Source organism: Neoarius graeffei, chromosome 1 (assembly GCF_027579695.1).
Source record: "Neoarius graeffei isolate fNeoGra1 chromosome 1, fNeoGra1.pri, whole genome shotgun sequence".
NCBI lineage: Eukaryota > Metazoa > Chordata > Actinopteri > Siluriformes > Ariidae > Neoarius > Neoarius graeffei.
In genome coordinates, this window is record NC_083569.1 from 73,904,100 (window position 1) to 73,931,543 (window position 27,444).

The 27,444-nt window shown below is 44.8% G+C and overlaps 1 protein-coding gene across 4 annotated transcripts in view; it reads right to left on the reverse strand.

Annotated features, from left to right (window-relative positions):
- kdm6ba (lysine (K)-specific demethylase 6B, a) overlaps positions 1 to 27,444 on the reverse strand; it is a 166,259-nt gene extending 138,815 nt beyond the window's left edge. For all 4 annotated transcript variants that reach the window (XM_060924546.1, XM_060924502.1, XM_060924612.1 and 1 more), the window contains exons 1-2: positions 26,824 to 27,444; positions 14,467 to 14,633 (exon numbers count right to left, since the gene is read on the reverse strand). The gene's annotated coding sequence lies outside the window, so the exon portion shown is untranslated. The remainder of the gene's footprint in view (positions 1 to 14,466; positions 14,634 to 26,823) is intronic.

The window sequence follows — 27,444 nt, forward strand, 5'->3', positions numbered from 1 at the left end:
TCGTGCCCTAATTTTAAGCACTCGTGACTTGACTCGGACTCATGCGTTAACTGCATTCGGACTCAAACTGGAGACAAGGACTCTGATTTTTTTCTTTATTTTTTGTACAATGCCATAATAATTTGGCATAAGATATTTATATCTACAGTGGTGCTTGAAAGTTCATGAACCCTTTAGAATTTTCTATATTTCTGCATAAATATGACCTAAAACATCATCAGATTTTCACACAAGTCCTAAAAGTAGATAAAGAGAACCCAGTTAAACAAATGAGACAAAAATATTATACTTGGTCATTTAATTATTGAGGAAAATGATCCAGTATTAAATATATGAGTGGCAAAAGTATGTGAACCTCTAGGATTAGCAGTTAATTTGAAGGTGAAATTAGAGTCAGGTGTTTTCAATCAATGGGATGACAATCAGGTGTGAGTGGGCGCCCTGTTTTATTTAAAGAACAGGGATCTATCAAAGTCTGAGCTTCACAACACATGTTTGTGGAAGTGTGTCATGGCACAAACAAAGGAGATTTCTGAGGACCTCAGGAAAAGCGTTGTTGATGCTCATCAGGCTGGAAAAGGTTACAAAACCATCTCTAAAGAGTTTGGACTCCACCAATCCACAGTCAGACAGACTGTGTACAAATGGAGGAAATTCAAGACCATTGTTACCCTCCCCAGGAGTGGTCGACCAACAAAGATCACTTCAAGAGCAAGGCGTGTAATAGTCGGCAAGGTCACAAAGGACCCCATGGTAACTTCTAAGCAACTGAAGGCCTCGCTCACATCAGGAGAATACTGAACAACAATGGTGTGCATGGCGGGGTTGCAAGGAGAAAGCCACTGCTCTCCAAAAAGAACATTGCTGCTCGTCTGCAGTTTGCTAAAGATCATGTGGACAAGCCAGAAGGCTATTGGAAAAACGTTGTGGATGGATGAAACCAAAATAGAGCTTTTTGGTTTAAATGAGAAGCGTTATGTTTGGAGAAAGGAAAAACACTGCATTCCAGCATAAGAACCTTATCCCATCTGTGAAACATGGTGGTGGTAGTATCATGGTTTGGGCCTGTTTTGCTGCATCTGAGCCAGGACAGCTTGCCATCGTTGCTGGAACAATGAATTCTGAATTATACCAGCAAATTCTAAAGGAAAATGTCAGGACATCTGTCCATGAACTGAATCTCAAGAGAAGGTGGGTCATGCAGCAAGACAACGACCCTAAGCACACAAGTCATTCTACCAAAGAATGGTTAAAGAAGAATAAAGTTAATGTTTTGGAATGGCCAAGTCAAAGTCCTGCCCTTAATCCAATGGAAATGTTATGGAAGGACCTGAAGCGAGCAGTTCATGTGAGGAAACCCACCAACATCCCAGAGTTGAAGCTGTTCTGTACGGAGGAATGGGCTAAAATCCCTCCAAGCCGGTGTGCAGGACTGATCAACAGTTACTGGAAATGTTTAGTTGCAGTTATTGCTGCACAAGGGGGTCACACCAGATACTGAAAGCAAAGGTTCACATACTTTTGTCTCACTCAGATATGTAATATTGGATCATTTTCCTCAATAAATAAATGACCAAGTATAATATTTTTGTCTCATTTGTTTAACTGGGTTCTCTTTATCTACTTTTAGGACTTGTGTGAAAATCTGATGTTGTTTCAGGTCATATTTATACAAAAATATCAAAAATTCTAAAGGGTTCACAAACTTTCAAGCACCACTGTACATCAACTTTTGTACCAATTCCGTGCAAGTGTGTCACACCTGTGCGCCTTGACGTGTACATCAGATAGACTCTCTCTCACGTGCGCCATGAATGACTCGCACCTGCACAGGATTAAGGCACAATGAACGTGCCCATATAAAGACTATGAAAACACACTTACTTTGTGAAGTATTGATTTGCTGACACATTACCGAGCCTTATTTCCTTGTTTGCTTTCCTGCTCCCCGATTTCCTGTTTCTTATCTTTGAGTCTGCCAAGTCTACGATAGCCTGTTTGTACCTTGCTCGACCTATTGCCCGTTTCACAATTTTGCCTGCCGTTCTGGATTGTTTACCATCTTCACTTGTATTAATAAAACACACGTTCTGCACTTACATCCATCTCCCAGCCATCTCTGACAGAATACTTCATACTCTCTGACAAAGATAAGGCACATTCACCTGTTCGTACGTCATGTTCAGGAACAAACTAATGTTAACGGGACTAAAACAGCCACCGTCAAATGGTGCAGTTGGAATCTTGGACTCCGACTCGATTCGGATCAATAGTGGACTCGACTCGAAATTTTCTTTCATGACTCGGACTTGAACACTGGGGACTCGAGACTGGACTCAAGGTTTAGTGACTCGACTACAACACTGGACTTTAATGCAGTACATCATACATCATTTGTGTGGGATCATAGTGCAACACCCTTGCACAGCCCAAGGTCATGGAGTAACACACATCACAGGACCCCAGATTAAAAGATCAATTCAAACCAATCAGTTATTCTCTAGCCAGTACAGGCATTTAGCAGACACTCTTATCCAGAGCAGCCTGGGGAGCAATTGGGGGTTAGGTGTCTTGCTTAAGGGCACTTCAGCCATTCCTGCTGGTCCGGGGAATCGAACTGACAACCTTTTGGTCCCAAAGCTGCTTTTCTAACCATCAGGCCATAGCTTCCCCTCAGTTTTACACAAAACCTTTAAGCCAGGGGTCTTCAATCCTACCCACAAAGGGCCAGTGTGGCTGCAGGCTTTCATTCCAACCAAGCAGGAGCTACACCTGATTTCACTTGTTTAATCATTTCATCCTCGTCTCCAATCAACAATCAAGTGAGCCTCCAATTTGGCTGTAATGAAAGCCTGCAGCTACACCGGCCCTTTGCGGATAGGATTGAAGACCCCTGCTTTAAGCGTTCCCCAGAGGGATGACCAACAGAAGTGTTGATTACGATGGCAAAACTTAATTTGATTGGATTGATTTTCAAATAAACTGCAACAAATCCTGAGACGTGTGATAACAGCTAAAATCTTTGGTGTGTAATTTAGCATTATTCACTCTCTCGGTCCTTTAGCATTTTTTGGCTGTACCTCACAAATAGAAACTAAGCAGCAAAGGGGGGATGGTTAAGGGTTTGTTACAAGATGGCATCACTTCAAGCATTTCCTTAAAATATGCCTATACACGTTCAGTTGTGTGTGCAGTGCTTTCTTCCAGAGTGTGTATTTATTTTTCCAAGTCCAAGTTCCACCAGCTGCCTTTAAAAACAGCATTGCTAGTGAACAAGGAGTCTTTCTGCTCAAGTTCACTGGCTTGCTCTCTAGGACACACAAGTGCCATATCGGCCCCATGTGATAATGATGTCATTCATTTCACATATGGACAGTGACAGAACGAGTGTGTGCGCGCACATGGTGTGAAGAACTGATTTATTTCTGCTCTCCCATCAGCATATTTAAATCCGTCATTGCAATAAAATCTGTCCCCGACCAGGGGAGTGTGATGGGTGATGATTACAACCATCAAACCAGCTGGATTAACTTTCCTACAACAGCAATGCAGAAAGAAAAACAGGGACGCATATTAAACAAAGTCTACTTATCCATCGTCATCTGTCATCACCCTGTTTAAAAAGTCAAAAGACCTGTTAAAACAAGCAGCTAAGCTCTGTACAAAAGCACAAACAAACCTACTAGACTGGCTCCATTCCAGCCATATTCCGGTGGGTGATAAAATATGGATAGGTCACGGACGACAGAAATATAATAAAAAAAGGATACAGAATACGGAGTGGGTACGGATTCATCACGGATGCTAATAATTTACGGATCGGTTACGGATGTTTCAGTATATTACAAATTGGTCACCGATTTCATACGGGTGATGCATCACGGATAAAAAAATTAAAATTAAGAAGTCTAAAAAAATTAAATGTTCGGACTGCCGAAGTTCATAATTAAAATATCTTACCTACTTTATATGTTTATTAATTTACTATTGATATTTCATAGATAAATCACATATCCGTCAATAAAAGGTCCATGCTTTGGGTTATTTTTATTTTCTGTGAACCCGTATTCCGTGATTTCATGATGCAACAAGGATGTACAAAGATGCCTGAGGAAAAATAACATGTGCTCAGACAACGTCACATGTAAACAATTACCTGGTTGGTCAGATGTTTACCGGATCAGGTCCAGGCCTAGGAAAAAGAAACAAACAAAAAGGCTCCAGAAGCAATCTCACCGATACGGATAAACCCAGGCCTGGGCTATAGGTATCGTTATCGGTCTGGTGTGAGCACCGACCACACAAACTGCAGGGGACCGATTTATTTATAGTTATCATTATAGTTGTAGCTACAGTTAGTTATCGGTATTGTGAGATCGGGCCTCAAGACCAAATGCAGATAAAGGTTTGTCATTTTCATGTCTCAAAAGGTTAAGAGCCATGCTCGCTCTCTCAGTCTCTGAAAACAATGAATGATGGTGGCAATGATGGAGAAATAAAAAAAAAAAGGAAAATTTTAAAAACCCTGATAGTTTTACTTTTTTTTTTTAAATTTAAAACTATGGTACAATGGTGTCTGCACAAAACAGACACCTTTCACAGTTAAATGTACTGAACTGTTAATGCTATTGCCTTATTTTACATTTTATTCAAGAGGCTTGATAGATATTTTTTGATGTAGTAATAAAAGTATGTTTATATTGTACAATTTAGCTTGTAATTTTGGTTTAAGATTAACAGCTTGTTAAGCTCCTTATAGTTTAGATAAAGTCCATTTAAACCCATAAATAATCACAAATATAGACACGAAAACTATAAAGCATGCATCCTTGATGGTACCACCCCAGTGTCAAGGAAAAGTACCGTTTGGTACCTTTATTTCTGTGAGTGTCTCCATCAGGCCATTATTAAAAAATGTTCTGTTTCCGGTCCACCGGCCGGGTGAGTGCCGTTTGTGCGGTTGAAAAATTTTTTTTAACGCCGGTTTTTCAACATTTTTTTTCGGGTTCGTAAATCTAAAATCGAACTTGACATTTCCGCATTCCCAGGGCTTTCCACTAAGGCTCATACTAGACAGCCATGACAAATAAGTAGCCGGGGAGGAGTAAACACAAAATAAACTCCTGTGCATGCAGTTCCCAGGATTAAATGCATTTTCCACAGACCATTTATTTATTCACTTTACTCAAATACAAAGTAAAATGGCAGTAAATCTTCTTTCTTTTCGTGCGTATTGCATCATGAGGCGTTCCTGGCTTGTAAATCTCTTATTTTCGGTGCATGACACATTCACGCAGCTGAGCATGCTATGAATTAACAACGACAACGGTCTGCAGTGGCGGCTACACAATTAAACACTCAGCCAACATTTCTCCATTTGTGTATGAAAATACACTCCAACCACTTAGTTTGGCTTCATTTACAACCAGCGGTGTCTTTTGATGCCGCACGTAATTGAACGAGAGAAGACTGGTTTACCGGAGACAAAATAAGCGTCATCTCTGCTTCTGTCCCCTCCGACACACTACTGCCTCCGCTGAGTGCGCGTGCACTCTGAATTGAATCAGCTCTGCGCATGCGCCGTGCGGCACAAAAAAACGGCAGCCACCATGAAGGAAGGAGATCCGGAGTTTTAAATTTTGCTTAAGTGTGAAATCGCAAAACGGTATTCTAGCGAACAACAAAATAGTAAAGATTCAGAAAAACAAATCATTCAGTGATCATTTTAATAGTGTAATTTCATCCGAACTAGGCCTAACGCTCGAGTTAGAACTACAAAAAGTTCGTGTGTCGGACATTTTACGTACCTTTGTAAAAGTTTTGCAAATGTTGCAGTCAGCATTTAAAATGCTAACTTAAAGTTTTTGTACAAGTTTCAGTTGATTAAACCATCATTTTATTAAATGTGTCTGCTTCTGTAATAAAAAAGTACCGAAAGAAAAAACACAGCATTGCGATTTCTTATCCATCCATATAAAAAAAATAAAAATATCCCTCCCTCCCGACTGAAAATTTTTTTGCTCACCCGGTGGACAGGAAACGGATTTTTTTTTTAAGGATGGCCTCACGAGAGATAGTGGAGTAAAGGCCGATTCATATTTCTGTGTAGAATCTACACCGTAGGTACAGAGTAGCCGGATGCGCACCTCACCAGAAACGTAACTACACATCACGGCAAGCTTGTAGTACTCCAGTCCGACTCGTGCTCTAATTTTAAGGACTCGTGATTTGACTCAGACTTGAGCACTGATGACTCGGACTCGTGCATTAACTGCATTAGGACTCAGAAAATGGAGACGAGGATTCAGATTTGGTTTTTTTTTTTTTAAAGAAAAACAACATGACATAATTTGGCATAAGATATTTATATCTACATTAATTTTGTACTAATTTCTTGTAAGAGTGTCACACCTGCGTGCCTTGGCGCGTGCATCAGATAAACTCTCAGGCGCACTCCGGACAGCGCGTGCGCTAAGTGGACTCTCACATGCGCCGTAAACAACTCGCACCTGCACAGGATTAAGGTGCAATCGGCACGCCAATATAAAAACTGTGAAAAGACACTTACTTTGCGAAGTATTGAGTTGCTGACATTACCGAGCCTTGTTTCCTTGTTTGGTTTCCTGATCCCCGATTTCCTGTTTCTCATCTTTGATTCTGCCGAGTCTATGATAGCCTGTTTGTACCTCGCTCGACCTATTGCCTGTTTCACTGTTTTGCCTGCCGTTCTGGATTGTTTACCGTCTTCACTTGTATTAATAAAACACACCTTTTGCGCTTACATCCGTCTCCCACCCATCTCTGACAGAATACTTCACACTCCCTGACAAAGAGAAGCACATTCACCGGTTCATACGTCATGTTCAGGAACAAGCTAATGTTAACGGGGCTAAAACAGCCACCGTCAAACGGTGCAGTTGGAGTCTTGGACTCGAATCGAATTTTTTTTAATGACTTGGGCTCGAACACTGCAGACTCGAGACTGGACTCAGACTTGAGGTTTAAGCCAGGATCTCACTGGGCTGCGACAGCTTGCGACAAATTGCGAACGTCATTCGCGAGAGAGTTTCAAAAGTGTCTTGAAACATTGGCGGGGCTTCTCAATTTCCTCGCATGAGTCGCAAAGTGTCGCTCCTTCGTCGCTGAAATTTTGAACATGTTCAAAAAATTCGTGTGACAAAATTTCTCTCAAAATAGCCGCAAACGCATCGCTGGTGTCGCAAAACCATCACGAACCCTTCTCAAGTCAGTTTCCGTGAGACAGGAAGTGCGAGTGTATCTCACTGGGCTGCGACAGCCTGCGACTAGTTGGAGACACAACTGCGATAAAACATGCAAATATCAATTCAGTGTGATTTCAAGTGAAAATTGTCACTAATTCGCATATTTTATCGCAATTGTAGCGTCTCCAACTAGTCGCAGCCCAGTGAGATACTACCCTTAGTGACTCGACTACAACACCACGTCACGGCGATGCAGACCTCAACAACTGCGATTGATCCACTTGATAGCATCGCATTTCCTCAGACACATTTCCAGCTACTCCTCCTTCTCCATAAAAACTGGAAATCTACCATCACAATATTGTGTCAATACATACAGAAAGCGTGAGGCTCTATAGCAGCTGTACTTCATTATAACGACCAATTTAATCCTGCAGGATTGCACATTTTTTCATCTTCCCCCCCCAGACACTCCCAATAAACACAGTGTTTGAGATATTAACCATAATTCAATAAAAAAAATAACGTATCAAAACAATGACTGACATTATTGTAGATCTGAACCCTAATTACACTGCAATGCTTGAAGCTGCTCATACTGCTGATTACAGACGAGTTAAAATGCTTTCAGTGAAAATTCACTTGGTTTATAATTAAATCATGTGAGGTTTCTTTTTTTTTCCCTTTTGCAAAACAACATTTTGTCCGTGTTATTTTCTGTTTATTAACCCTACAGTGAACCACAGAACTCATGTGGCTTTTTCTGCTCTTCTGCGATGTTACTTAATTCTGGGGTTTCATGAGAGAGTATCTCTTAAACCAGGGGTTCATAACCTTTTCTACTTTGAGACCCACCTATTCATACTTGTAACAAGTCGGGGCCCATTAAAAAAGATCCCCAATCTATTCTATTAGAATCTAATAATCTATTGTAAAGTGTATTAAAGGGATGCAACATCACTCCCTGTTACAGATGGGAGCCCAGGAATTAAATAAATACAATAAAAACAAACTGTTTTTAAGTGTAGGTATTGTATTTAAAACTGTATGGATGTGCCAAAAGCCAACATTAAACCATGCATGCAGGGCATTCTCAGTCAAAAGGGATTAATGATCCAAAAGTGGAGTCTGGTCCATTAACACAAGAACTTATTGCCACGTTTGTGTTCAGCAAACAAGCACAGGGTTTTTTCTAGAAAAATTTAGTATGAGGGCGCTCACCATGGTGAGGAAGCGAAGCGACGGGGGGGGGGGGGGGGGGGGGGGGGGGGGGATGGTAACGGTTGTCCCCCCCCTCCGCCGTGCGAAGCCTTTGAAAAATTGAGGCTACAGTGAGACATTCTGAGGCTATCTGAGAGGGAAATTGTAACAAATTGTCTGTCAACATTGAAAAAGAAAGAAGTAATCATCTTCTGCCCCGGACAGTCTTTGGCTTTCTTCCGTTTTGTGCCGCGGGATGACATCTTTAAATGCCCAAGTGTCAACAAAAACAACTCGCGAACGACTTCTGTCAAAAGCTCCCGCGCCGGTGGGTGAAAGGTCATTCAGTCTCGAGAAATCTCGCTCTACAAGTCAGCTGACCTTGTATGTAACCCATGTCAAATCTCGCGAGAGCAGCCGCAACAAGTAAACAACATGGCGCCTCAGTCTGGAAAACGCCAATTCGGATTGTTTTTGCACCGTCTGGCGGTGTATCTACTATGATTGGAATATTTTTGGAGTAATTATAACGTATTTGATGATCAGACACATTGTCACGTGGTGTTGCTGGGATGTTTTCACGGAGAAAAAAATCGTTTTGAGAAAGGTAGCATGTTGTGCAGTAGCATATGTGACTTGGGGTTCAATCGGCATTTCGGTAAGGGGGCGCACGCCGAGAGTAAGAGGGCGCAGCGCCCCTGTTCCCCGGTTTAGATGAAAGCCTGAAGCAAGTTATTAAAACCAAGAAGTACATTCAAAAGAAGTGGCTATAGAAACCACTCAATGGGATTAGATCCTTACACACTAACAAAAGGATTTTTCCTAGGAGTTGGAAAATGATCCATCCTTTGAGTTCCCTGACATCTCAAACTACCTGGTGCTGCAGCCATCATTCTACACGGACACACAGATGAAAACATGGAGTACAACTTTTTACATGTGGCTGGGTTAAAGATCTGGGGATCAGGACACTACAAGATAGACAGCGGTAGACGGAGCTAAGTGCAGGAAGAGAGTGTTTATTAGCAGGCGTGACATTTACAAAAACGAAAGCAAAACAGAAAGCAGAATCATAAAGCAGAGTATTTAAACAGCGTTATAAATACGGCTGGAAACAAATATGACCGTGATAATGATAATACTTCGTAAAGCCTCTGTGAAAACAGCGCCCATATCTGCACGTGCGGATTGTGCAGAAATCAGTATCGGGCATTTCCCATAACGACAAGGTCCCAAGAGCACGCACGACGCGCTTCGTGAGCGCACGCGGCCGCTTGAGCTGCGCAAAAGTGCGACAGTCAAGTGTTCACCTGCTGTATGACCACAACTTTTAGCTCACGTGTATATCGCCACCAAAATGCCTTATTTTCATCGATAACCCATCGGGAGCTGGAGTGTGACCGTAACTTAATGAGGCGGATGTGGCATCAGATGCAATCCAGCAATTGTACCCTACTACAAGTAAAAAAAATTGCTTTCAGCCTGGGGAAAAAAAAAAAAAAAATGGCGCTTCACGGCCCAGTGGTTGAGAAACGCTGTCCTAGAGGACATGCTTGTCTTCGGTGCAAGTATAAATACTTCACCCTGCGCAAGTGTCGCTGCTGTACCTACGCCACAGACTCTATGCAGACGTATAAACTGGCCTTTAGGAGCAGCTGTTGCTATGAAGGGACGCTTTTTCAAAGTAGTGGCGATCAATATAATACTGTTCATAATAACAGCAGTATAAATGTCACAGATGTTATGATTTTGGTGTGTTATAATACTGACGTAAGGATTTGATATTTATTCCACAATGCACGCGTTTCACTTGCATTTGCTCCTTTTTTAAGGGCCAGTTGAATTTGAAATTAGTAACACGTGCAAGCACAGATTCTGGCTCGTGCAGCTGACCATTTCTGACATAATGAGCACTAATAACCCCAGTACATTTTCATCTTCTAAATGGGGGAAGCCATGGCCTAATGGTTAGAAGTAAGTCAGTCAGTCAATAAATTAAATTTATTTATATGGTGCTTTTCACAGACCAAAAAAAAAAAAAGGTCACAGTGCTTTACAAGGGCAAATAAAAATAGAGATAATACATAAATACAATCACAGTAAAATAAATAATACACAAAAGTGCATAAGGAGCAATTAGCCAGGAGTTTACCCAAATGCTTTTTTTAAACAAGCGAGTCTTCAACTGCCTTTTAAAACAGTCCACAGAGACAGCAAACCTGAGATGGGTGGGCAGGACATTCCACAATTTGGAGGCGACAACCTCAAAAGCTCGGTTACCACAGACTGAGAAGCAGCTTTGGGACCAAAAGGTCACCGGTTCGATTCTCTGGACAAACAGAAATGGCTGAAGTGCCCTTGAGCAAGACACCTAACCCCCAACTGCTCCCCAGGCTGCTCTAGGTATATTATACGTCGCTCTGGATAACAGCGTCTGCCAAATGCCATGAATGTAATGCAATGTAAATAGTTCCATCCATCCATCATCTGTAACCACTTATCCTGTGTAGGGTCGCAGGCAAGCTGGAGCCTATCCCAGCTGACTACGGGTGAAAGGCGGGGTACACCCTGGACAAGTCGCCAGGTCATCACAGGGCTGACACATAGACACAGACAACCATTCACACTCACATTCACACCTACGCTCAATTTAGAGTCACCAGTTAACCTAACCTGCATGTCTTTGGACTGTGGGGGAAACCGGAGCACCCGGAGGAAACCCACGCGGACACGGGGAGAACATGCAAACTCCGCACAGAAAGGCCCTCGCTGGCCACGGGGCTCGAACCCACCCGGACCTTCTTGCTGTGAGGCGACAGCGCTAACCACTACACCACCGTGCTGCCCCTATGTAAATAGTTAATTAAGTCACAGTATTCTCCACTGGTGCTTTTAAAGTGGCGCACCGCCATGTTATAATTCTGGCCTGCCACCCTTCCTTTGGCCAACCCCCCCCAAAAAAAACCCTGTAACTTCATCCGTATACCAAATAAATCGTAAAGTATTCGCTTTATTATAATTTAACATGCAGAAGACCATTAAACGAATGCATACGGGGCTACCTGAAGTGGCCACGCGATTGCAATAGAAAACCATCCGGCCGGCTGCATACAGATTGTGACAGAGCTGTGCAGACTGAGGTCTAATCCCTGCGTTACACTACACCACAACACATTACACTATACTGACACATAGTAACGCTGGAAGCTACAAGCTGCAGCTAGCCAGCAGCTAAATAACTTTTCGGCTGCACACGCAGGTTGCTTGTAGCGTTATTATGCGACAGTTACGCTTATCTATCGTCTCTTCTGAACGTACATAGTTACAGTAATCATGTAACAGCACACACACAAGTTCAGGTCTTTTATTTTACGCATCTGTGATTGTGTAGGCGAGAGCTGCATTTTCCCGTTGCTTCACTGTGTTTACTGCAGGACTTCCGGGTTCCTGGGTCAAAGGACCCAAACTACGGAGGCCGAGGTGGCTTTGTAGTGCCGGTCTCGGGCACGCACACCAGCTCGTGCATGGATTGGAGTGGTTCCACCCAATTATGTGTATTGTAAAAAACGTATGCATTTATTGTAATTGGGTATTTTGTTTATGCATGGAAGTTCATTTATTTTTCACACGCAGAAAAAAACAATTAATTCAGGGATGCGCAACAGGCACATCAGTCTCAACTGAAATGTCAAATAAGTCTCACATTGACAATAAAGATGATATGTACAGTAAGAATGTGTTAATTTTTTGTAAAATGATTTTAAGAACGGGGCGGCACGGTGGTGTAGTGGTTAGCGCTGTCGCCTCACAGCAAGAAGGTCCGGGTTCGAGCCCCGTGGCCGGCGAGGGCCTTTCTGTGCGGAGTTTGCATGTTCTCCCCGTGTCCGCGTGGGTTTCCTCCGGGTGCTCCGGTTTCCCCCACAGTCCAAAGACATGCAGGTTAGGTTAACTGGTGACTCTAAATTGACCATAGGTGTGAATGTGAATGGTTGTCTGTGTCTATGTGTCAGCCCTGTGATGACCTGGCGACTTGTCCAGGGTGTACCCCGCCTTTCACCCGTAGTCAGCTGGGATAGGCTCCAGCTTGCCTGCAACCCTGTAGAACAGGATAAAGCGGCTAGAGATAACGAGATGAGATTTTAACAACGATTTAGCATTTCCTATCCATTTATTGGCCAGTTTCACTGTCAAAAAAAGCCCAAAGTCCGTCAGCTTCAAACCCCCGCCACCACCTTTTATTTTTGAAAACTAGAGAACCCTGAATCATTTTAGTAAACATAGTTTGTGGTCATGGTAGATCTGGAGTCTACACTCTGAATGGGTCACCAGTTCATCACAGAGCACCATGCACACGCACATTCACACCAAGTGGAGCCAATTCACCTACTGGAGGGAGGAAACTGGAAAACAGACACGGACACGGGGAGAACATGCAGAACTCCACACAGACAGTAACCCGAGCTCAAGACTAAACCGGGGCCTCTGGCGCTGTGAGGCAACAACGCTACCTGCCACCATCCCCATGCTGCCCTTTTTCAGCAAAATAGTAGTTTATTGGTATTCGCTGCCCAATAGCGAATCTGGAAACGCTGATCTGCCTTCCTCTTTCCGTTTTTCCAAATATTCCTGTGTCGTAGGTTTTGTTCCTTATGAACACAGCTGTGTACTTAGAGTCTTAACAATGGTATGAAGATTTACATGAAATAAGAGAAATCTTAGTCACGTTCACAGAAATGACAGATGAATTCAACCAAAGTGACAAACACTACGTTCACACTGCAAGGCTTAATGCTCAATTCCGATTTTTTTGTGAGGTCGTTCACATTAACAAATATATGCGACTTGTATGTGATCCTCAGTATGAACGAAAAGCGACCTAAAAGTGTTCCGCATGCGCATTGCAGGATACGACGACGTCACACGCAGTGAGCATGGCCAGTGTTTACGGAAGTAACCTAAAGTTTCCTGTGTATGACAGTAGCCAGCATGGAGTACCTGGCGATGATGCAGTTGTTGCGACGGAGCCAGAACATGCACAATAGCCTGATGTTAAGGAGGAGGTTGAGAAGGAAGAGGGCAAGGGTTTTGGCTCAGGCGTTCTGCGGGGTAGTGACTGCAACCTCCGTTCAAAGGAACGTGTGGGTGCGGAGTCGCATTGATGTCATGCGCCATGTTGTTGTAACTTTTTTTGAGAGACCCGGTGCCTACTTCAGCGCAGAATAGTGACGTTTGTGGCTTGTTGATGACGTGTAAGTCGGATGAATCCGACCTGGCGGTTCAGACTGAAGTCGCATATGAAAAGAGCGGATAGGAATCGGAATTAGCACCACATATCCAAACGGCCTGGGTCGGATTTGAAAAAATCGGATCTGTGTCATTCATCTCATCTCATTATCTCTAGCCGCTTTATCCTTCTACAGGGTCGCAGGCAAGCTGGAGCCTATCCCAGCTGACTACGGGCGAAAGGCAGGGTACACCCTGGACAAGTCGCCAGGTCATCACAGGGCTGACACAGACACAGACAACCATTCACACTCACACCTACGGTCAATTTAGAGTCACCAGTTAACCTAACCTGCATGTCTTTGGACTGTCGGGGAAACCGGAGCACCCGGAGGAAACCCACGCGGACACGGGGAGAACATGCAAACTCCACACAGAAAGGCCCTCGCCGGCCCCGGGGCTCGAACCCAGGACCTTCTTGCTGTGAGGTGACAGCGCTAACCACTACACCACCGTGCCGCCCGTTTTGTTCATATTGTCAATAAAAGATCGGATACAGGTCACATATGGGCGAAAAAAATCGGATTTGAGTCACTTCGGCCTGCAGTGTGAACGTAGTGAAATTTCCTTCGCCCTAATCAGCACCACCTTAAAATCAATACCAACGCATAACACCTAGAAGTAATACTGATGCCTGTGTACGCAAAGATCAAAAGGAAACATCAGGCTTGTAGGATGTTTAAACGGGTTTATCATCGTTCTGGAAACATTAGTGAAACACTGAACACTTTGAAAGTTTAAAGTGAGACTCAAAGATCACCTGTGTAACTCCATCCTGAGCACTTTCCATGCTCATGTTTCCTCCAAGTGCAGCTTTTGATCACATTTACTGACTGACTGCTTGGACACCGTGTCTGATGGAGGTTTTCATCCGGAGCCATTCTCATCTCGACCAGCTACAGTTTAACCATGCTGGCCCACCGTCAGCTGTGGAAAGAGGGGCAGTTAAATTAGTTTCAGGTAAAAGACAGTCTGTCGTCTCAGGAATCAAATACTTACGCTCCACCTTGTGCTGTGTCGCCCGAGTAACTCTTCTCATGAGTAGATGAAAAAGCTTATTAATTATGTTTTATGACATTTGACCTCATAACCACAAGTGCAGTTTACAAAACACTTTAAATCCTATGCAAGGAGAATTATATAGACAATTAAAGCAACATATATAAAATTACTGATGTGAATTTTCTAAAAACGGCTTTAGTTCTACAGAATGCAAACACACTGGAGGAATTTAATGGGGTTTTTTTTTGCCCATGCAAGTGGCACCATCTAGTGGATATTGCTGATGATTCTTAAACCTAATTTTGTCTGTCTTACATATACCTTATACGGTATCTACCTTCTGGATTAAAGATTTTAAATGTGTTATAACAATACTAAATAATAGCCTTAATGCATTGATAAGGAATATACACTTCCCAGGCAAAAAAGTCACACACTAACACTACGTTCACACTGCAGGCTGAAGTGACTCAAATCCGATTTTTTCGCCCATATGTGACCTGTATCCAATCTTTTATTGACAATATGAACGACACGGATCCGATTTTTTCAAATCCGACCCAGGCCGTTTGGATATGTGGTCCTAATTCCGATTCCTATCCGCTCTTTTCATATGCGACTTCAGTCTGAACCGCCAGGTCGCATTCATCCGACTTACACGTCATCAACAAGCCACAAACGTCACTATTCTGCGCTGAAGTAGGCGGCGGGTCTCTCAAAAAAAGTTACAACAACATGGCTTTGATGTTCCTTTGAACGGAGGTTGCAGTCACTACCCCGCAGAACGCCTGAACCAAAACCCTTGCCCTCTTCCTTCTCAACCTCCTCCTTAACATCAGGCTATTGTGCATGTTCTGGCTCCGTCGCAACAACTGCCTCATCGCCAGGTACTCCATGCTGGCTACTGTCATACACAGGAAACTTTAGGTTACTTCCGTAAACACTGGCCATGCTCACTGCGTGTGACGTCGTCGTATCCTGCAATGCGCATGCGGAACACTTTTAGGTTGCTTTTCGTTCATACTGAGGATCACATACAAGTCGCATATATTTGTTAATGTGAACGACCTCACAAAAAAATCGGATTTCACAAAAAAAATCGGAATTAAGCATTAAGCCTTGCAGTGTGAACGTAGTGTAAGATTTCTTTGGACCACCTTGAGCTTTGATTGTAGCACACATTTGCCATGACTTTGTTTCAACAACCTTATGCAGCCTTGTAACATTAATACATCTCTGGATGGAAATAAATGTTTCACCGAGATCTAGTACTGATGACAGGAGTTGAACCACTCTTTAAAGTCTTCTCCAGCACATCCAACAACGTTAAGGTCGGAACTCTGTGGTGGCCAATTTGTGTATGAAAATGATTCCTTACACTTCCTGAAGGTGGCACGGTGGTGTAGTGGTTAGTGCTGTCACCTCACAGCAAGAAGGTCCTGGGTTCGAGCCCTGTGGCCGGCGAGGGCCTTTCTGTGCGGAGTTTGCATGTTCTCCCCGTGGGTTTCCTCCGGGTGCTCCGGTTTCCCCCACAGTCCAAAGACATGCAGTTAACTGGTGGCTCTAAATTGACCAGTGTGAATGGTTGTGAAGCTGCAACAGATCTAGCAAGCTGGCAGTAGATTAAGTGTGCTCTCGGTAGACAGAGAGAGCCTCGTAAGAGGCTGGCAACTGACAGAACAATTGGCCTACAAGGTGTCAGGACGGGGGGGGGACTTCCTGAACCACTTTTTCACAACACGAGCCTTAATATTTTTGATCAGGGAAGAAAAATCCAGTGATGTGATAACTTGGTCATTCGGTACATTCAAGTCATCAGCTGACTTTAAATTTTCTTGCCCCATAACGTTGCGGAGCCTCGACCTGACCAACTGAAGCAACCCCAGATCATAACACTGCCTCCAGAGACTTGTACAGTGATCACTGTGCATGATGGATAGATGCATCGCTTCATGAGCTTCCCTTCTTACCCTGACACACCCATCACTCAGGAATAGGGTCAATCTGGACTCATCAGACCACATGACCTTTTCCCATTGCTCCAGAGTCCAATCTTTGTGTTCCCGAGCAAACTGAAGCCTTTTTTTTTTCCTGATTAGTCTCACGAACAAGTGGTTTTCTTATGGACACACAGCTGTTTAGTTCCAATCCTGCGAGTTCATATCATATTGTACATGTGGAAATGCTCTTAACTTTCACTATTAAACATAGCCGTGAGTTCTACCGTTTTTCCTCTTACAATTCGACTTCACTGATGCCCCTTTTCCACCAAAGCAGTTCCAGGGCTGGTTCGGGGCCAGTGCTTAGTTTGGAACTGGGTTTTCTGTTTCCACTGACAAAGAACTGGCTCTGGGGCCAGAAAAACCGGTTCCAGGCTAGCACCAACTCTCTCCTGGGCCAGAGGGAAGAACCGCTTACGTCAGCGGGGGGGCGGAGTTGTTAAGACCAACAACAATAACAAGACCGCGAAAGATCGCCATTTTTAAGCGACGAGAAGCAGCAGCTGTACAAACGCGAAGTCATCCATTATTATTATTATTGTTGCTGCTGCTTCTTCTTCCGCATTGTTTTTGCTTCGATATTCGTGCCAAGGTTTATGCAAACGTAGCGACGTAACTGACGTATACAGCGACGTAATGACGTGGCTTCCTTTAGCACCGCGAGCTATGGAAAAGCAAACTGGTTCTCAGCTGGCTCGCAAGTTGAACGAGTTGTGAACCAGCACCAGCACTGGCCCCGAACCAGCCCTGGAACTGATTTGGTGGAAAAGGGGTATGAGTGTTTCAGTGATGTCTGATCGCAGTCAGTCAAGATTTTTTTCCGACCACATTTTTTTCCATGAAGTTGACAGTTCATCACTATCCTTCCAGGCTTTAATAAATGTGTTGGACAGATCTTAACTCCTCAAATCATTTCAGTCATCTCCTTAGTATGTTTCTTTGCTTTGGTTGATGCAGGCCAATAATTTGACCCTTCTGAAAACACAGTAACATCTTTTCCACACGCACGGGATACATTTTCTGCCATGGTTGTTTAAGAAAGGAGAAGCTACTCACTGCATCAGTTAGGGTTAAAACAATTGTCGCCAGCTGAAACGTATTGAAAATGATGGCCAATTCCTCGTATCCTAGGATCACTGGGAAGAAAATCTCTGACGGCATACCTTCTGATGACCGTGAAGGCCGATCCTTGAACAGCACACTTTGGCGCACACACAAAGGGCATGAGAATCCTTGGGCAGGGGGTCTGCTAGCGGCTAGAGCTTTCCTCCAACTACGTTTCTCCTCTGCTGCTTCATCCCTTGCTTTTTCAAAGGCCTCAGCTCCTCGCTTTGATGTTGCACCCCATTTGTCTCCGTCACTGGTGATGCTCTCCCAGTTCTTATCGGGGATGCCAGCTGCACTAAGCTGGTGCTTCAGCTGGTCCTTGAAGCACTTTCATGGGGCCCCTCTGTCACGTTTGTCCTGGCATAGCTCTCCATAGAACACGACTTTGGGTATTCACGTGTCCTCCATATCGTTAGCCTAATAACATAATTGCCCAAATCATTTTTTGGCCAAATTGTGATATCTGCCTAACTTTACTCTCCTACCACTGCTGCATCACCCTGCCTTATTGCCTATGTCCTCAGCCTATCAGAACGCATTTTAGAGTCCAAAATCACTATCTGCCTTAGTCATCTCTTTGACTTAGGCATTTTTGACGCACAAATGGAATGTGACTCCATGCATAGCCTCGTTGAACGGCGTACCATCAAAGATATTCACACTCCACGTGATTACATTGTCATCTTTGAGACTGCACGTTTGTATCCATCCCCATACAAGGTGACCCAGCTATACCACAATGACTTCATGAAGTTATCTGGGGCCTATGTCACCAACATTCGACCAGGCAGAAAAGTTGGTGACCCCACACTCCATGACCTTCGGGCTCTCCAGTACTTGGCAGATGGTCGAATCCGGCACAAGTTGGATTTTGAGTCTGACTGGGAGGACCTACCTCAGCGACTCAGCATCCCCGAAGAACCGCTCCACTGGGTCCCACCCTTTCCTGCCCAATTGCCAATTACTCTCAGGAAATTCAATGACTTGCAGGCAATGAAACCAGTACTACCAAGAGTGGTCCACCAGTACTATGACAACCTCCCTCATCAATAGACAGTGTGAAAACGAGTTCACACAGCACCTGAGTAGGACTTTCGTTAAGGTTAAACAAGTAACACAACTTGGTTATGTTTAGGAAAGTAAAACTACTTTTCTATGTTATATGTAAGAGAAAAGTTGCCTAAGTCATGGCACAGTCTGCCTAAGTCACTTTTATTTGTTATGCAATCGATGATGTCTTTTTTTTTTTTGCAAACTTGTTCACACATCTTGTTGGACTTGCTGTTACAAAATCAATAAAAAATACCAATGCGCTTGCTATAAATTGTGTTTTTTCTTGTTTTCCGAAAACATTCAAATATGACTTAGGCAATTATGCTATTAGGCTCACGATATGTGACATATTAAATCACTGGAGTAATTATCCAATCAAAAGCTTTTAAGTCCAATTGATGACTTTATTTCAGCCAGGCAGTGTATATAAATCATAAAGCTTGAGAGTTGCGGCACAGTGGTGTAAGTGGTTAGCATGGTCGCCTCACAGCAAGAAGGTTCTGGGTTTGAGCCCAGCGGCCAGCGGGGGTCTTTCTGTGCGGAGTTTGCATGTTCTCCCCGTGTCTGCGTGGGTTTCCTCCACAGTTCAAAGACATGCGGTTAGGTTAATATAGGACAGCCTTGGGCTGAGGTGCCCTTGAGCGAGGCACGGTGGTGTAGTGGTTAGCACTGTTGCCTCACAGCAAGAAGGTTCTGGGTTCGAGCCCAATGGCCAGCAAAGGCCTTTCTGTATGGAGTTTGCATGTTCTCCCCATGTCTGTGAGGGTTCCCCCCCACAGTTCAAAGGCAGTCAGGTTAACATGGGGTGGCCTTGGGCTGAAGTGCCCTTGAGCAAGGTACTTAGAAGAAGAAGAAGAAGAAGAAGAAGAATGGCGACATGGTGGTGTAGTGGTTAGCACTGCCACCTCACAGCAAGAAGGTTCTGGGTTCGAGCCCAGTGGCCAGCGAGGGCCTTTCTGTGTGGAGTTTGCATGTTCTCCCACATGCCTGCAAGGGTTTCCCCTACAGTCCAAAGACATGCAGTGGTCTTGGGCTGAAGTGCCCTTGAGCAAGGTACTTAGAAGAAGAACGGCGACATGGTGGTGTAGTGGTTAGTACTGTCACCTCACAGAAAGAAGGTTCTGGGTTCGAGCCCAGTGGCCAGCGAAGGCCTTTCTGTGTGGAGTTTGCATGTTCTCCCCGTGTCTGCGAGGGTTTCCCCTACAGTCCAAAGACATGCAGTTAGGTTAACATGGGGTGGCCTTCAGCAAGATACCTAACCCCTGACTGCTCCCTGGGCGCTGTAGTATGGCTGCCCACTGCTCTGGGTGTGCGCGCGCATGTGTTCATTGCTTCAGATGGGTTCAATGCAAAGGATGAATCTCACTGTGCTTGAAGTGTGCATGTGACAAATAAAGATTTCTTCTTCTTCTTAACTCCCAACCGCTCCCCAGGCAGTTAGCATGGCTGCCCAGTGCTCTGGGTATATGTGTGTGCGCTCACTGCTTCAGATGGGTTAAATGCAGAGGGGAATTTCACAAGTGTGTGCTGAATCAAATTCTTCTTCTAAAGTGAGAAGGTAGGCAGAGGGAAAAAAAAAAAAATGTTTAGTTGAATCTACTTCTACTTTATTAATTGATAAAGCGTATTTAAATGCATCAAATCAATATAAAACAAAACAAATACAAGTCATATAAAACTTATAAAATAAATTAATAAAATAAATAAAATTTCAAGGCTATAAATTATATAATTTAAAATTTTCCTAAAACCACCTTCCATTTTCAATGAGGTGATCACGTAAAGCGGCCTTAAATTGTATGTTATCCTCTATATTAACAATATCTACTGGAAGCCTATGCAAAGAAAAGAGAAGAAACCTTTATTTGTCACATGCACACTTCAAGCACAGTGAAATTCATCCTCTGCATTTAACCCATCTGAAGCAGTGAACACACACACACACACTCACACACACACCCAGAGCGCCCGGGGAGCAGTTAGGGGTCAGGTACCTTGCTCAAGGGCACCTCAGCCCAAGGCTGCCCCATGTCAACCTAACTGCATGTCTTTGGACTGTGAGGGAAACCGGAGCACCCGGAGGAAACCCACACAGACACGGGGAGAACATGCAAACTCCGCACAGAAAGGGCCCTCGCCGGCCGCTTGCTGTGAGGCGATAGTGCTAACCACTACACCACTGTGCTGCCCGCTGATTACAATTTGAATGTAAAAGAAAGAAGAAAGCAAGCACAACTTTATTCATCACACATCTGTGAAATTTCCTCTCTGCATTTAACCCATCTGAAGCAGTGAACACACACATATACCCAGAGCACTGGGCAGCCATGCTAACAGCGCCCGGGGAGCCAGAGCATTTTTTAACATGGTCTCCCAGTGGCCAGATTTGGTCTCCTAGTCAATGCCAAACCAGCTTCACTGGGAGACCAAATTTTAAACCAAGTTATGTCTTATCATTTGGTTCAATCAGTTGCAATTAATTAACCAAGTACCATGTAAGTATACATTTAACAAGGAAAACTTAGATCTATGTTATAAGATATACACACAAGATCATGTTGGTTAAGAAAAACAAAACTAAAATTTGGTTACTGAGCCCACGTTTACATTAGACCGTATCAGCGGATCATCAGATTAACGTTTTTAAAACGATTAGCGTGCACACAGCAACACCAATACACGATTCGCGTGCACACAGCAACACCAATACACGGATACGCTCGGCTCCGCAGGCATCCTGCGCTCCAAATCACTCCGCCCTGAACAGCGAGTGCCCTCTGGAGGGTGCGCACTCCGGCCCTGCGCAGCTCACAGAGCGCGCGAGTGAAGCACACGAGCAGTGATTCGGGACTGAGCCGCTGTGTGTGTGATCCCAGCGCATATCACTTACCACTTGCAAGTGGAAGGATGGCAAGCCTAAAGACAATCATAACTACACAATGGGCAGTATTTGCATCAGTATTTGCAGTATTTTCATACTTTTATACTCTTTAATGAAAGGTGATACAAGGCGGAAGTCCGCGCCGTTTTTCAGCAGTCGCGTCACATGACCAACGCCAGCGAATCAGGAAGGTGGATGTCACAGTGACGTTATCCAATGACGACGCCAGCTAGAGCTCAGCACAGCGTATCCGCGTATTCTCAATGTTTACACAGCACCGGACCAGACACGATCTGGATTGAATACGTGGACCCTGGCGGATTCCCGTTTCCCGGCGTTTCCAGGCGGTTTAATGTAAACGGACAGTGCATCCGCAAAGAAAACGAGACAGATACGGTCTAATGTAAACTTGGCCTGAGATGGCTGATGTCAGAATCCGATGTCATTACTGTGTAATTTTGAGTGTCTTTGACATAGCATTTGTGCTTGGTAATCGCTCTTGATAGCTGTGTAGTCACTGTAGTGTGTTTGTCTGTATGGTGATTGGTGAACCATTTTGCATCACAGAATATGCCGCAGCGGTGCAGTCGCATGGACTCTGGGGCCTGTGATTGTATTGCCCAGACCAGTTGGTGTCCTAGTGGAAAATCCTTAAAAAATGCTCTGCGGGGAGCAGTTGGGAAGGGCACCTCAGCTTTTATTAACCTAACCGCATATCTTTGGACTGTGGGGGAAACCGGAGCACCCGGAGGAAACCCACGCAGACACGGAGAGAACATGCAAACTCCACACAGAAAGGCCCTCGCCGGCCGCTGGAGGCAACCATGCTAACCACTACACCACCGTGCCGTCCAATGTGGCCGTAAAAAAGTAATACCTTTTCCACCCATTGAAATACGAAGGGTCTCTCTCGATAATCAATACAATCTGATTAAACATAGCCAATCGAGATCAGGGGCGTCACTAGGCCTTTTTTTACTGGGGCATGTGCCCCAGTAAAAATCAGCTGTGCCCCAGTAAGAAAATGTTGAACGATTTTCGTAACAAACTAGTTTCTTTGGCAGATCATTTATCTACTGTAAGTTGTAGGACAGAGTGTGTTTCAAACTTCTATCGCCTCTTCTTTCTAACTAATTTTCTGATTGGTCTGGAAGATTCTCACTGTAAGCATAGCGTGCGTGCGGTGTGCCATGAGTCCGTTTAGCCTACTGGAGAGATGAGTCTACTCTTTGGATGAGTCAGAGAACGGGCTCTGGATGAGTTAAGGTAGCGCGAAGTTTTTGCAACAAAACTAAGCAAACCATATTCTAACAAACCCATTAAACTACATCGAATTAAACGATATTAAATTACTTTTCCAGATGGATATCAGACAATTCTTCTCACGAAGCAGAGACGGGGCAGGGAAACAGTGACCGGTGAGGAGGGTGAGAGAGGTAAGGTTAAGGGTGTAGGCTATGTGCTCGTCAGTCATAACTAACCAGCTAAGTTCGTGAATCGTGAGAGTTGAGGTGACATGTTTAGCATCAGCATGCATTAAAAGCCCAAATGCCAACAATAAATTTTTTGGGGACTGGGATGTGTTTTCCGTCTCGTTGGCCTATTCCTCGCATAACTTCATCCACGAGAGCATGAGAATTATCCACTTTGCATAGGTTGGGGACAGGAACGTTAAGGTGCATTGTGTGGGGGGGCCAGTGCCCCAGTAAAGCTTAATTCCTAGTGACGTCCCTGATAGGGCTGTGTACCGGTACTGTACCGTGAAAATCGATTCGGTACAGGTCCAAAATACCGGATCATGAAGTACCGGTACTGTACCGATATAAATTCACACCAAGTATCTGCTTATTTTGTGACTGAAGATGCGTAAATCCTACCACAAAGACAAAAATTTAGCACTGGAAAAGACGTAAAATGCCGCACTGAAACTTGAAATCAGAGCTATCTTTGATTTGAGATCCTCTCGCCACAGTCTCACGAGACATTGCGAGAGCTTGGCTGATCCAGCGTTCTGATTGGTCAAAAAGACTCAAAAGCAGGTCAGCCATTTTTCCTTTGCTGGCATTGGCGGCCTTTGCTGCTTTGTGTAATTTTGCCGCGCAAGTTAAAGGCCGCGGACTGCGTGTAGTCTGTAGTACTCTAGTGTAGTCACTTCTCGCTGTGAGACAACTTATGACTTTTTGTCCCAAGTTAACTATAGACCCTTTTCACGTGACGTCATGACAAATGCGGCCGCCATTTTGGACGTGTACTACCAGTAGTTTACCACAGCCAACATTGAGGAATGGCAGCAAAGAAAGCTTTTACTTTCAGCAAGACTTCCATCATGCCACTATATTGTTGTGCACCTGGATGTAGTAACCATCAACAAACAAGGCAAGGTTTATCATTTTATCGGATCCCGACGGAGAAGATGGATAGCGGCCATTAACAGGAAAGACTGGCAGCCCTCGGCATACCAATGCTTGTGCAGTGACCACTTTGTTGGCGGTAAGACGAATAAAATTAGCCAGAAAAGGCATTACATTGCTGTTAACATTCTGTGGCGGCAAGTGTGTAACCAAATAGGCTAAAATAACCCATTGTAACCTCTTTGTTCTTCTGTAGTAGCTATTGTTGACTAGCTAATGTCAACAAGTAGCTGGTATGTTACTGTAGCAATGTTTACGTTCAGTCATTTGGATGACTGTTAAAACCTTTCAGTCTCAAGTTTTTCCTTTACTGGATTTACTAGTTTACTGTAATTATGATCCGGCAGCTATTTACACCGGATCCAGTATAAATAGCTGCCGGAGCCAACGTCCGAGGTTCCGGAGCGCGCTCCGGCTTGCTCCCCCTCAAATTAAGCAGCGCGCTCCGGCTTGCTCCGGAGCAAGCCGGAGCGCGCTCCGTAACCTCGGCCGGAGCACTCCTGGAGCAAGCCGGAGCGCGCTCCGGAACCTCGGACGTTGGCGGGTATGTGTATGGCGATGGGTTTTTAACGACATAGGTATACAGATCATGTGGGCCGAAGTCAGGTAAAGACGAGGGCTTCGTGTACTTCCGTACGTCAGTGAACAATCCTGGTGGAAGCAGGTAAACGTCGTTCTCTAAGCCTGCTAACCTCAATTTTTGCAAATACCTCTCCCTCTGCTCGCCCTGTAAATGCCCTACGTCGCTGGATAGTGAAGGTGTTTTCTGCATCTCGCTCCTTTTTCTTTTATGTTTTTCGTTTGTCGCCTTCCTCGCATTCAAACTGATTCGAGCCGAAGTCCACTACATGTCCAAAATGGCGGTCGCGTTTACGAAGGTCACGTGACTGAAAAGGGTCTATCGGGTGACTGAGAAGCGAGGTAGGAAACCTAGTTATGTTCGGTTTTCTTTGAATAAAGATACTGACAAGTTGTCAACAGTTTATTAATGTTTCTGTCATTATTGAAGAAGTTCAGAAGAATTTGTCAAATGGCCCTTTTCCACTACCCTTTTTCAGCTCACTTCAGCCCAACACGGCTCGCGTTTCGACTACCTCAGAGCAGCACGATTGAGCTCACTTCAGCCCTACTCAGCACCCAAAACTCACACGGTTTTGGAGTGGGGCTGAAGTGAGCCCAACCGAGCCGAGTGGGGCTGGGGGCGTGAGGAGACACTCCCCTGTGCACTGATTGGTGAGGAGGAGTGTCCTCACATGCCCACACACGCCCCGCGAGCACGCTGGGATCTGTAAACACCGCAAACCCAGAAGAAGAAGATCAGAAAACTAGAAGATGGAAGACCAACCCAAGCGAGAAAAGGCCAGCCAGTGGTCCATCGTGGAGACACATGTTTCTCTGTGTTGTGGCTGAGTAGCACATTCAGAAAAATCTCGACGGTCTGTGTCCTCGTCGTCTTCATCGAGAAGGAACTGAAGAAGTTCCCTCTCTTGCTGGAGCCTTATGCGCCTCGCCCCATCTATACGCTCTTGCCAGCATCTGTTGGCGTTGTCAGTGACAACAAGCCACAGCACCAAGACCAGCAACACTAACAACTCCATGTTTATTGTTTACTATCCGGGTTGTGAGACTACCGCTTAAAAGGTCACTCATGTCACTGTTTGCGCCGTCTAACGACATCACGTGACGTCCACCCACTTTCGCTAACTCCACCCAATGTGTCCACCCACTTCCAGCCAGCACGGTTGTAGTCGAAATGCAACTCCAACAGCCCCGCTCAGCCGCGTTGGTAGTGGAAAAGCCCCAAAATTGTTCAGGTACAGGTCCGGACCTGTACCTGATGTTACGTTTAGGTACGCAGCCCTAGCCCCTGATCGAGAGAGAACTCTGCCACTCCAATAGTGGTGATTTAGCGCCCCCTAATGGTGCTGAAAAGGAACTAGCAGCAAGAAAAGGGGGCGGTGACGTTGAGAGAAAGAGAGAGGAGAGGAAAAAAAAAAAAAAACATGGCTCAGAAAAAAAAAAAAAAAATTCAAATGTCCTTCCTGGAAAATCAGTGAACCCGTACAACTTCACCGCATGACATTTCAGGAAATAAACTGCGACACTGAGTGAAGTGAAGTGAAGTGCAGATGATGAGCAGGCCTGGGTCTCACTGGGGAACGGCTGGTTCTGCCCAGTCCAGCTCGACATCATGAAAGCGGCAGTGTGGATGTTTTGAAACACATGACCGCGGGGAGATTCCACTCGAACGCAGAGACAGAAACTAAAACGCAACTCCCACTCGCTTCCTGAGCACCAGTGCGTTATGAGCTCATCAGTTTCCATCTTGCTGGCAGACGGGTTAACTTTTGAATCTCACCCCAAACTGGGTGTTAAGTCTGAACCCCACACCGCCTCGTGTAGATTAGATTAGATATTATATATATATATATATATATAAATGCGCGTTCATGACGGTGTGCGCGCGACCCGGCGAAGCGGAAACGGCTGGAACTGAAACGTTGCTACAATGTTGCTTTTTCATCTTAAACGTGCTGCGTATTTAGCGCGCGCGCGCGGCGTTACGTCACATGCCGAGCCCTGAAAAGCCTGCGGGTATAACGACTGCACATTCACACCGTCTGCACATTTTTTGGTTTAAGTAAATAAAGTGTCGCTCTTACCTGCTAAAGCGCCGAGGGTTGCGCTGGGAGGCGGCGGCTGGTTTCCCATTGAAAAACCAAACGATGAGAAGAACCCTGGAGAGCAAAATGTAACTGCGCAGTTTCTTCTGACACGCAGCACAGCACAGCGGCTTCAAAGTCCCAATTCCGCATGCAAATCACCCGGGCTTGATCTCCCACTGCTGCTATTCACCTCAACTCTCCCTCTCTCCCCACACTCTTCTAGCATCGAAGCAGATGTGAACGTGGCCATGCACAAACATCAGTGACACTGCGACCAACGCGCTCTAATCCCTTCCAAAAAGGCCCCAAATCATCATCATCATCATCATCATCATTGTGCACCCGGTACTGAGGAACTGCAATGTCTCCTGTGAAAAGAAGTCCAGCTCAGTTGTGATGAGGAATAAATCCGTGTGCTGCCGCTCCAGTCCCGCATGCAGCTCCGTTGAGGCACAGAATCAGACATGATGGTGTGATCTGCTGTCAGCACCGGGCTCACAATAAATAACGTGGCGTTTGCAAATTGCGCAGTTTTAATTCCATACGCGCCTGCCTGCCTGCCGTCTTGATGTTTCAGTCCAGATCCTTTCTCTTTCTCTCTCTCTCTCTGTCTGTCTG